The sequence below is a fragment of the Amblyomma mixtum genome, chromosome 9, assembly GCF_055824585.1.
Source record: "Amblyomma mixtum isolate Tamu chromosome 9, ASM5582458v1, whole genome shotgun sequence".
Lineage (NCBI taxonomy): Eukaryota > Metazoa > Arthropoda > Arachnida > Ixodida > Ixodidae > Amblyomma > Amblyomma mixtum.
Window position 1 is genome coordinate 175,769 of NC_143020.1, and position 9,984 is coordinate 185,752.

Consider the following 9,984-nt stretch of genomic DNA (forward strand, 5'->3'; position numbering starts at 1 on the left):
ACAAGCTTCACGCGTGGATGTCCACAGTGAAAGTCACTGAAAAGAGGATTTGTAATCTGAATCAAACGTCAGCACACGTCTGAAACTACTTCACTTTATAAAATAATAGATTTTACGTACAGAAAATTAATAAATTTCTTTCTGCCTTGAAACCCATGACCCCTGGATCGCCAGCCAGGCACGCTACCAACTAGACCTTGTAGGCACATTGACTTTGCTGAGGTACAAAGGGGGGGGGGGGAGTGATGTGTGGGTGCTGTTGGCTTAATTTGAAGCCTAGCAATGTAATTACTGCAGTGAACTAGAGATGTGGCAATTAGTGAGAAACTAATTACAATAACATTACATAGGTGAACTGCAGTGTGGAAGAGTTCAAAGACAAGAATTGGGAACCTGTGCTGAGGCAACTCTGATAAATGTGTGAACATGAATGAAGAACAGTGACTGTGTGTGTGAAGAGAAACCGCTGCAGGGAGCCATGAACACTGTTGTGTGATACCCATGAATGCTGAGCTTAAGTGTGCCCCTACATTTTTGGGGAGCGAGACAAGTTGCATTGCCTCTTAGGTGTTGCAATTTGCTCAAAAAAAGTGAGGTGTCTTTTACATGCAGAGTGAAAAGTTTGTGGAAGCCATTATTGGCAAAATAATTTATTTCCATCACTGAACTTCATGCATCCTAGAATTCATTATGCAGCCTAACTGCGAATCATTACCTAGTGCAACAATACACATTGACGAATATGTCTCGTCTACAAAGATAAGAATTTTTTTGGGACAGACTCATCTTTCATAACCGTTTGACAGTGGTGTACATGCACATTAGTGTTGCCTAGTTTGCAAACTTAAGTAGCCAGCTGAAATAGCCACCTTTGCTAAACAGAAAAATGGCAGCACGGACACTGATACGGTCCAGTCACACTAAGGGTGCAGAGGGTAAACAGGTTGTCTAGGATTTGTCTTAAAATGACCAAACAGCAACCCCAACTTATATGAATGAAAAGTGCAAGGGGATGAGTCAATCAAAACGGGATCTAACACAGTTTCACTGGGAGGACAGGTGGGCAGTGACCTTCCATTCAAGGTTGCATTCAAGGTTGATAGCCCAGCACAGAAAAAGATCTTGGACCTCAAATCCTGGAAAGAGAAAAAGATCCCGAACCTGGGAAGACCGGCTGTGTAACCCAGAAAAATCAATAGCGTTTACTACTACTACTACTATTATGATCCATTTCCAGCTAACTTATTGAACCGTATCATGCCCTTCCAGCTACAAAATGCCATTTGGAGTTCCAGAAGAGGGCAAATATGGGCTGGTTGATACATGTTTTACGAATTGGAAAAACAGCGCAGTGAAAGACAACACAAAAGAAGGACAAAATGCCAGCGCTTAGAGCTTTATTATTGAAACACAAATTATGTCCAGCTGCATAATTTATACTTCCAGTTACCTTCAACTGAATTAATGTACAATTTGTAGGTTTTCGTCAGGGGTACAAATTTCAGCTAGAAGATGGGAATGGGTACACGTGTCAGAATGCTGGCCAGGCCTTGCATTTTCATCTGGGAAATTGACCGTGAAACAATTACATGACTTTTCCTTCAGGAAAAATAGTTCACTGCTGTATAACTACGTGCAGCATGTGAAAGAAGCAGTCAAAAGCAAGCAGACAGAGGCAACCAAATGCCATGAGGCAAAGCATGTTGTGATCTCATCACACAAACAGTGCCACACAAGACGTATTGCACCCTGAAGAACAGATGTTGTAAATGACTAGAGACACAGCGACCATGCTGTATGTTGAGCATGTTGTGGACTGCTGGCTCTCAACAAACACCAAAGCAAACAATGCATTGGTGAAAGCATGTCCAGTCAACACCCAGGTGCTGGAAGGAAAACATTTTGGTGCTTTCCTGTCCTTCACTGAACTTAAGCACCAAATAAAATGTGCGTTGTGTACAAGCAGAACACGTAGGGAGGCACCACACGAAGGGATGGCACTTCTTCACAATCACCAAAGCATGTGTTGAAGCATGCACTCAGCAAGTTGGCAGACGGTAGGCTGAAAACACTTGGGGCACTTCCTGACTCACACAAAACTGCAGCACCAGACAAAAATGATTTCTACTGTCATGGATATCACCAATATGGTCCTATTCAAAGAACAGCACCAAAATGATGAAGACTTCATCAGCTTCCTGGCAGTATGCTATCAAACTTGAAGCAGAGCAAATGTATGCTGATTACTTGTGGCATAGCTACACATGACAATCACGGCAGTGAGTGCAATTCTCGAAAGCAGCTGCTGATCATGCACTTCCTGTCTGTCAGGTAGAATCCAAATGGTGCTGTGTCCTCCTCCCTGCTGTAGATGTTGGTGCTCCTTCTGTTATCACCACCTGCCAGTGGTGTCATGGTCCTGCAGCTGAGTGTGGATGAATATGTTGTGTTGCACAGTGCAAGCTCCGCTGACCTTTGCAGAGAACTCTTGACCATGGCGTACCATGACCATGACACCTTTGCAGACACCTCATGTAATCGTTCAGGAACCCGGTATCACCACCCAGCTAGGAAGCCAGTCCAGCCGAGGGGTGAGCGAAGATGAATCTGGCATCATGGCTCCCGAGCACACGAGACCCCACGGTGAGAGTAGTCCACCACATCTTTATAAGATGCAAACCATCACCTGCACATTAATCAACGCTGTGCACTGAAATCTTCCAACGAGCTAGACATTGCGTTTCCAAATATGAGAAATTGTTGAAGCCTCAAGTTCAACTATTGTCTAGTTTTACGCACAAATGTAAAATACGCTGACTGCAAAATTAATCATTAGTATCAAAACGAAGTGTTGCCATATAGCTAGAGGTACTTGATGACACATTTCCCAAACTGATGCATACAAATAATTAATACACACTTTTTATACTCAAGAAAACCACCACAGAATGCACTGCAAGGAAGGGCACAAGTTCAACTGTTTATGACTACCATGAGTTTTTTAGTATATGCATGCTTTTTCATTTTGCACCAATTGAAATGAGGCTACCTTGACATTGCGGTCACTAAGAGAAATCCAAAGCCAGAGAACAACACTGCGTGTCACCCACACCTATCCCCACTGTCACCTGAAAAGTACAGACATGATTAATTTACATGTGGTTCTATTTACACTGTTCTTCCTTGCTCAATAAACTATATATAAATGCAGACAGATATCATTAGCCGCATGCAATCTTACTGCAGGCAAACATGCTATCCCTTCATGCCTGCCACAACACACTAAGCACGTGCTCACCAGTTTAACGATTTCCATGCGGGCAGCACATGGAGAGAGACTGCACATAAATGGGTCATGGATGGATCCCGCACAGATTCTTGTGAGCTGGAACCTTCACCGGCAGGAACACCACACCTGTAAATAAAATGTACAAGACTCATATATATTTGTTTTCCGTGCGCCCTTAGAGAAATAATTTTTTCCACCCTCCTACGGTAATTTCCACGTGACTGCTGCGTAACTGATGATGTAACACTGTTATGAAAATTTCAGCTTGAATAGCGAAATCACTTTAGTGTGCTTCATTAATAATGCTTAAGACAGGTTATAGTATTCTTTTACAATGTCACGCATTTTTTTTTCACACTTAAGGAAACGACGCCTTTCAGCTGATTTCACCGATGCTGCCTTTCACATTCATCAACACCAAACACAAAGAAATCGATCAACGTACTAGCATGCTAGGCTTTGTTTTCTCAACTTGGCGCTGTGTGCAAAAACTGAAACACAGTATGAAAAAAGCAACGCGAAGTGCCGAATACAAATTTCGGATTCTTGTTTTAAAGTCATCTCCAGCATGCATGCGAAAGGAATGAGAATGATGCTACACACACACGGATGTCTCGTCAAGAAGCCCGACACATTCCTGGAGTTTGTTGCTCGGCCGCGCGAACACCTCTCGTGTCATCCGCTCATCACGCGAGGCAAAGCCCATCCGTTCAGCGACGTTTCACAGCTGGCGATCGTCCCTCAGAGCTCGACAGTTCGGCACTGCTTCTCGCCGCAATGCATCCTTGCATAGCCACCACATATATGCCTCGTCAGATGATTGCACAGACGAGCTGTCTAGTCAGAGACAACTCGAAAGCATCGCGGTGACCTCGAAAGTCGCTCACCTTTCCCACTTCTAGGGTTTAACAAACGACGAATGAATGCAAGGAGCAGCAAATCGCAGCGCCGGCACCGCCATTCGAGCAATTTTCGCGCTTCACTAACCGCACGGACGGATGATTTCTCACCGCGAGCGAAGGGTTTGCAACGGGAGAGCAGTTAGCGCCCCCATGCGGCTGTACGCTTAAGCCTTCACTATTAACGCTCTCGAGGGTTGCTTATTTCAGTTGAGCTCTTACAACGCGATATCATTACATTGTGCAATCAAAACAAGACTTTTGTAAGCTTAGTTTTGTCTTGAAATAAATACCCGTTAAAATGCTGCTACCTAACGCCGTATAAATCAGCATTTCACTAACTCATTTGCATGATTCGGGTACCTTTCGCCGGGCGAAATGATGGCGGCGAATTTCAGCCATTTTTTGCAATGGCGGCACAACGTAAATGTGATGAAAGGTCATTCTGACATCACTCCAAAATGTGTGCCTATCACGTGATTTACGTGATATTGTTCCAACCAATCAGATTTTAGGAAGTTGCCATTTCCGGTGTGCAGCTATTTTCTCCGAATTGGCAAGTCGAGCGCAAGTGCTCTCGCACGGACCGCTTGTAGCTTCTTTTCCCTTCACAGTCACATATATGTACCAGCCGGGCACCAAGAATAGCGCTACGAAAATGCATTTTCAATGCCACGTCAAATCGACGTCACCGCGAAAAGTGCTCGCGTAACCGACCCTGATTGACACGCCCATTGACGGCGATTGACACTTCTGACAGCCAATCAGAGAGGCAATATGGCGCCGACAGGCGAATGTGAATATCGAGAATAGGGCCCCAGCTCGGCTCGTCGGCGCGGTCGTAACCACGCCACGCACCTGTGCTGCGCGCCGCAGCCACGAGGAGGTGCTCGCTGTGGAGACGTCACACCGAGCGGAGAGAAAACGAGACGAGCTCGCTCGGCTCGTCGGCGCGGTTTCAGCGTAATCACGCCGCTGCTGCTCTCTCTCTCTCCTTCCCTTCCTCTCTCTGAGAGATTACTATTCCCTTCCTCTCTCTGCGAAAAGATTGCGCGCTGCGCACTGTGCTGCGCCGAAGCCGCGAGGAAGCGCTCGCTCTGGTGGCGTCACGTCAAGCGGAGAGAAAACTGGAGACCAGCTCCCCTCGTCATCGCAGTCCCAGGATAACCACGCCACTGCTGCTCTCTCTCTGTCTCTCCTTCCCTTCCTCTCTCTGAGAGAAGATTACGTGTGGATGTCTATACATAAGGTGTTTCGACCAAGGCCTCGTTAGAAGCCATGTCATAGAAGTCATGTCCTGTGCATAGCGTAATATTTTGCGTTGTCTTTGTGTTCTCTGCTTTTAATTTTTGTATACATGTCCACAGTCGCAAATTTTTGGTAATTCCTATGTTCATTGCGATCGTCATTATATTAAACGTAAAAAAACGCTTTTTTTTTACCCGCATGCTCCGTTTAATTTCATTTAAACTCAACTTAAAAAAAAATGTCAGCCACATGCATACTTGTAAAGCGAGTACATGACATGTGCTTTCTACTGAGCTCTGTAAGAGTGTCCTAAATACCCAATTTTATCTGGCTTCAAACATGCCTGTCTGCAATTCTTCGCGTTCAGTAATGAAGGAAAGCGCCACGTCAAATAATGAATTGTCAAAGTCTTCACTATGAGTAAAAAAAATTCAGTGGGCACTTTTACTGTCTAAAGTGCGTAGAGGCGAAAGCGTTTTCCGCACCACTTTGCCTATGTGACACTGGTGACGTCACAACTGGATGATGTCACACATAACTGATGACGAAGTAATGACAAATTACTAATTAATGACTAATTACTGAATAATCCTCAGCCCTAATGGGCTGTTAATTAATGGCGCTTAAGCTTCGCCTTTAGGCGAAGCACACGGGCCTAGTGTGCTGTGCGATGTCAGTGCACGTAAAAGAACCCCAGGTGGTCGAAATTTCCGGAGCCCTTCACTACGGCGTCCCTCATAGCCTGAGTCGCTTTGGGACGTTAAACCCCAATAAACCAAACCAAACTTTGAGGAGTGGAACGCGACAGCGTGTTGTAGCGCTGCCAGGGTGTCCATGGAACGCCACCATCCGTTCGGCGCGATGCCTTGCCCTTTGAACGAAATGCTTTTTGAGGAAAGGAAATGGCGCTGTAATTCTCAGTCATCTCGGTGGACACCTTAACCGCACCGTACAAGAAGGGAGGAAGTGGCAGTGAAAGAAGAAAGAGGGGCCGTAATGAAGAAACTGAAAATTGTATTTTAGGAAAGGAAATTACGCAGTAACTGCCTCACATATCTCGGTGGACACGCGCCAAAACGCGGACACCCCTGACGCCACGGCTGCCGACACAGCTGTCGACATGGACGCAGACACGGCTGCCGACACGGATTGTTGACGACAGTACGAGGCTTTAAAGGCTTTCGCCTTAATAATTGCCCACGATTGCGTCACTTCCTAATGCGAAATTGGAGCGCAGCTCATCGTCTGTTTCAGCTTTTCGAGAGACTTAGAGAAAGAATTCAAGCAAGACAAGTATGTACAATTACGGACAAGATATTTTTCACACATAGTGCTTCTTTCAGAAACACTCCACTAACAGTTCGTTGACTGTCATGAAGGAAGATTGGTGGTCTGAGAAATAGCTGGATATATGCTTGACTTGCTGCACCAATGCCTGGTTCTCAGAGACGAGGTCTACGCAAGTTTTTTGCGAGGTAGTCACAGCCGTGGGAGTCGGTACGAGCGGGACGACCGAAATGTTCTTCCGTATAAGCGGTGAGAAAATCCTGTTATATCTACAATATAGTCCCCACCCACCCTGACATCCTGGCAGGTGGCAGTTAATGGTTGAGCGCAAGAGATCGCTCACCGCTGTCAGCACTAACGCATGCGGCCCACATCTCTCTCTCATAACGCCACGTACCTCTAAGCGTGATTAAGGGGTCCACTAGCCCAAAGAGCCGGTTATGCACACTTTAAAATGATCGGAGTGTCAAAGGTCAACGCCAGCGCCAATGAACACAATGACCGCCGACGGCCTAAGGCTTCAGCGCAGCGTTCCTGGCACAACGTTGTCAATGCCAGCAGCCCATCTCTCTCTGAATACACGAGTGACACAATTACCCAGGCAGCCGGTTTATTCGCGCTTGCCTTCCTTGAAATGATCTCAGTGTAAAACGTCGTCAATGCCAACCCGAATAACACAATGAACGCCGACAGCCTATGGCTTCACCGCCGCGTTTCTGGCCCAACGTTGGCAATGCCTGCGCCATACGTCTCTCTCTCATCTCCCCGCGTAACTATAAGCGCCGTTCAGCCGTCCACTGACACGGGGAGCCAGTTATGCGCTCTTCCGTTCCTTAAAATGATCCGAGAGCCAACGCCAATGAACGCAACGAACGGCCACGGCCTATGACTATGACTATGAGCGCCGTGTTTGTGGCAGAACGTTGTCAATGCCAACGCATGCAGCGCTCATCTGTCGCTATTGCCACCTAGCTTAAAGCGCGGTTGAGGTGTCCACTGTTCTAAGAGGGCAGTTATTCGCTTTCCTTTGCTGTTCGCTTTCCAAGCTCCCGCTCTAATGGTTTCGCAGCTTAAAGCATGGCTAAGGTGTCCACTGCTGGTTACAACGGCGACGGCGACGCTGCGAAACGCGGAAAAGGGCGCCAAATAGCTGCGCTCTAAGATTTATTCTGAAGTGGGCTTCATTCCCAGCGTGTTGCGAACCGATCAGCTTCTCTGGCCGCTGCATTGCAGCACTACGCCATCACCGCGCATACTAAACTCGCTATATCTTGCGCTGTGTTTAGGTATCATCGCTCTCTAAACTTCCACTCGCGTGGCAGGAACAGATCAGCTTCGGTTGCTGAACAAATGTTACCAGATCTGACTCCTCATTTTCTGAATAGCACCTTTCTTGAAACAGCGCACAAGATCCGAGTGGTTGAGTCCAAATTTGTACAATCTGTTTTTAAAAATCCCAAAACAGATTCGTCATATTGTCCATGAGTCGAACTTTAAATCATCGTGTGCTAGAAGTTGTTTATGAAGTGATCAGCTTGCTTAAATGCAAAGCGAATTTCTGAAAACCACAATGGCGCCGATGGAGTGGCTCAGTGGTTATGGCGCTCGGCCGAAACACGTGGGTTGGATCGCCGCAGTGGCGGCCAAATTTCGATGTAGGCAAAATTCTCTAGCCCACGTACTGTATGATAACAGTGATCGTTTAACCTCAGGTGGTCGAAATTTGCGCAGCCCTTCACTACGGCGTCCCTCATACCCTTAGTCGTTCTGGGCCGTTTAACCCCAATAGAGCAAAGCATGATTATGTTATGCGAAAAATTTAAAACAGCTGCGGCAACCCGGACTCTACGGGCAACACCGAAAGAATAAAGAAATAAATAAGCAGGGCATGAAATAGCTGTCACCATGCTCTGTCTCTATTCGGAATGTTTTTTATTGCGAAAGCAATACTACGACAGGTGTCGCCTCTTCGCGGTACCGCAGCCTACCCTTCACGGTCGGTGGTTGGTCATGTGACTACTGACGTCATACCAGAGCGAGAGATGGGGCACCAAGTGGCTCTTCAGCGCGCCGCAGCTAGACATCGCGGCCGAACGTTGGTGATCGGTCATGTGACTACTGACGTCATACCAGAGGGAGAGATGGGGCACCAAGTTGGCTCTTGAGCTTGCTTGAGCGCGCCGCAGCTAGAACTTCGCGGCCGGTCGACCACCTGTGAACGGCGGCAAGCGATTGACGTCATTCAAGTTGCAAGAGCTTGCAGGGCTTGCTGCGCTGATGGATGTGTGTTGCAGCTTGTGGTATGACGTCATTCACAGACAACCAGGCGCTATCGGTTGTAGAGAGAAGTAGCGCCTACTCGCAAGTTCTTCAGGATAGCTATGGAAGACTTCGGACGGGAGTCAAGATACTTGTGTTGTGTTACCGTTTAACCTCATGGAGGCTGTGGATATCGAAGATGCTACAAGTTACACCACTTGCTTTCGCAAGTACCTAGGCTTAAAAAAAGCTAAGCCCCAGCAATTTTTTAGAATAGGAGAGGGCCAAGTAAGTTTCTCGATCCTCGCTTGACTCCTGAACCGGGGTTTCGATAGATGACAATTGAAAATTGGTCTTGCGGAGAAGAAATGATGTGGTAACTGTCTCAGATACTTCGGTGGACACATGAACAACACCGTAAAGAAAGAAATAAAGAAATGAGAGAAGAACGGAAGAAGAAGAAGGACGATAGAGGCGCTGCAATGGAGGTCTCCGGAATAATTTAGGCCATCTTAGGATCGTCAAAAAATGTATTGATATCGTACAGCACACGTGCGCCTTCTGCGTTTCGCCTACATCGAAACGCGGCCGCCGCAGTCGGGTTCGTACCTGGGTACTCAGGCCCAGTAGTCGAATGCCTTAACCACCGATCCACCACGGCGGGCAAGAAGCTGCAATTTTTAAGGCAAAAGCTTTTAATGGCTCATACTCGCGGCCAAGGTCACGTCCGGTGTAACACTGTCTTTCACGAATAACGCGGCAACTAATCAGGGTAGGAGAAAAACGAATGGTAGCATCAGAATAGAACCACGACGCCAAGTTCGATAACTGTAGGGTGAATAGTTAATCATAGCCCATTATAGCGAAAAAAACACAGAAAACAACTAAATGTGCCGATCTCGCGTGCACATTAATATAGCGACGGGAGAGGGTTGACGTCATACCCAAGGTCGTCATATGGTAATGGCGGAGGTGACGCCATCCTGCGCGCGCACGCCTCCC

General features: G+C 46.9%; 1 long non-coding RNA gene across 1 annotated transcript; it reads right to left on the reverse strand.

Annotated features, from left to right (window-relative positions):
• Positions 1-1,373: 1,373 nt before the first annotated feature.
• Positions 1,374-4,392, reverse strand: LOC149328010 (uncharacterized). Its single transcript, XR_016285755.1, has 3 exons — positions 3,893-4,392; positions 3,299-3,415; positions 1,374-2,663 (listed from the first exon to the last, which is right to left on the reverse strand). It is a non-coding gene; the product is annotated as an uncharacterized LOC149328010 (long non-coding RNA).
• Positions 4,393-9,984: the final 5,592 nt, after the last annotated feature.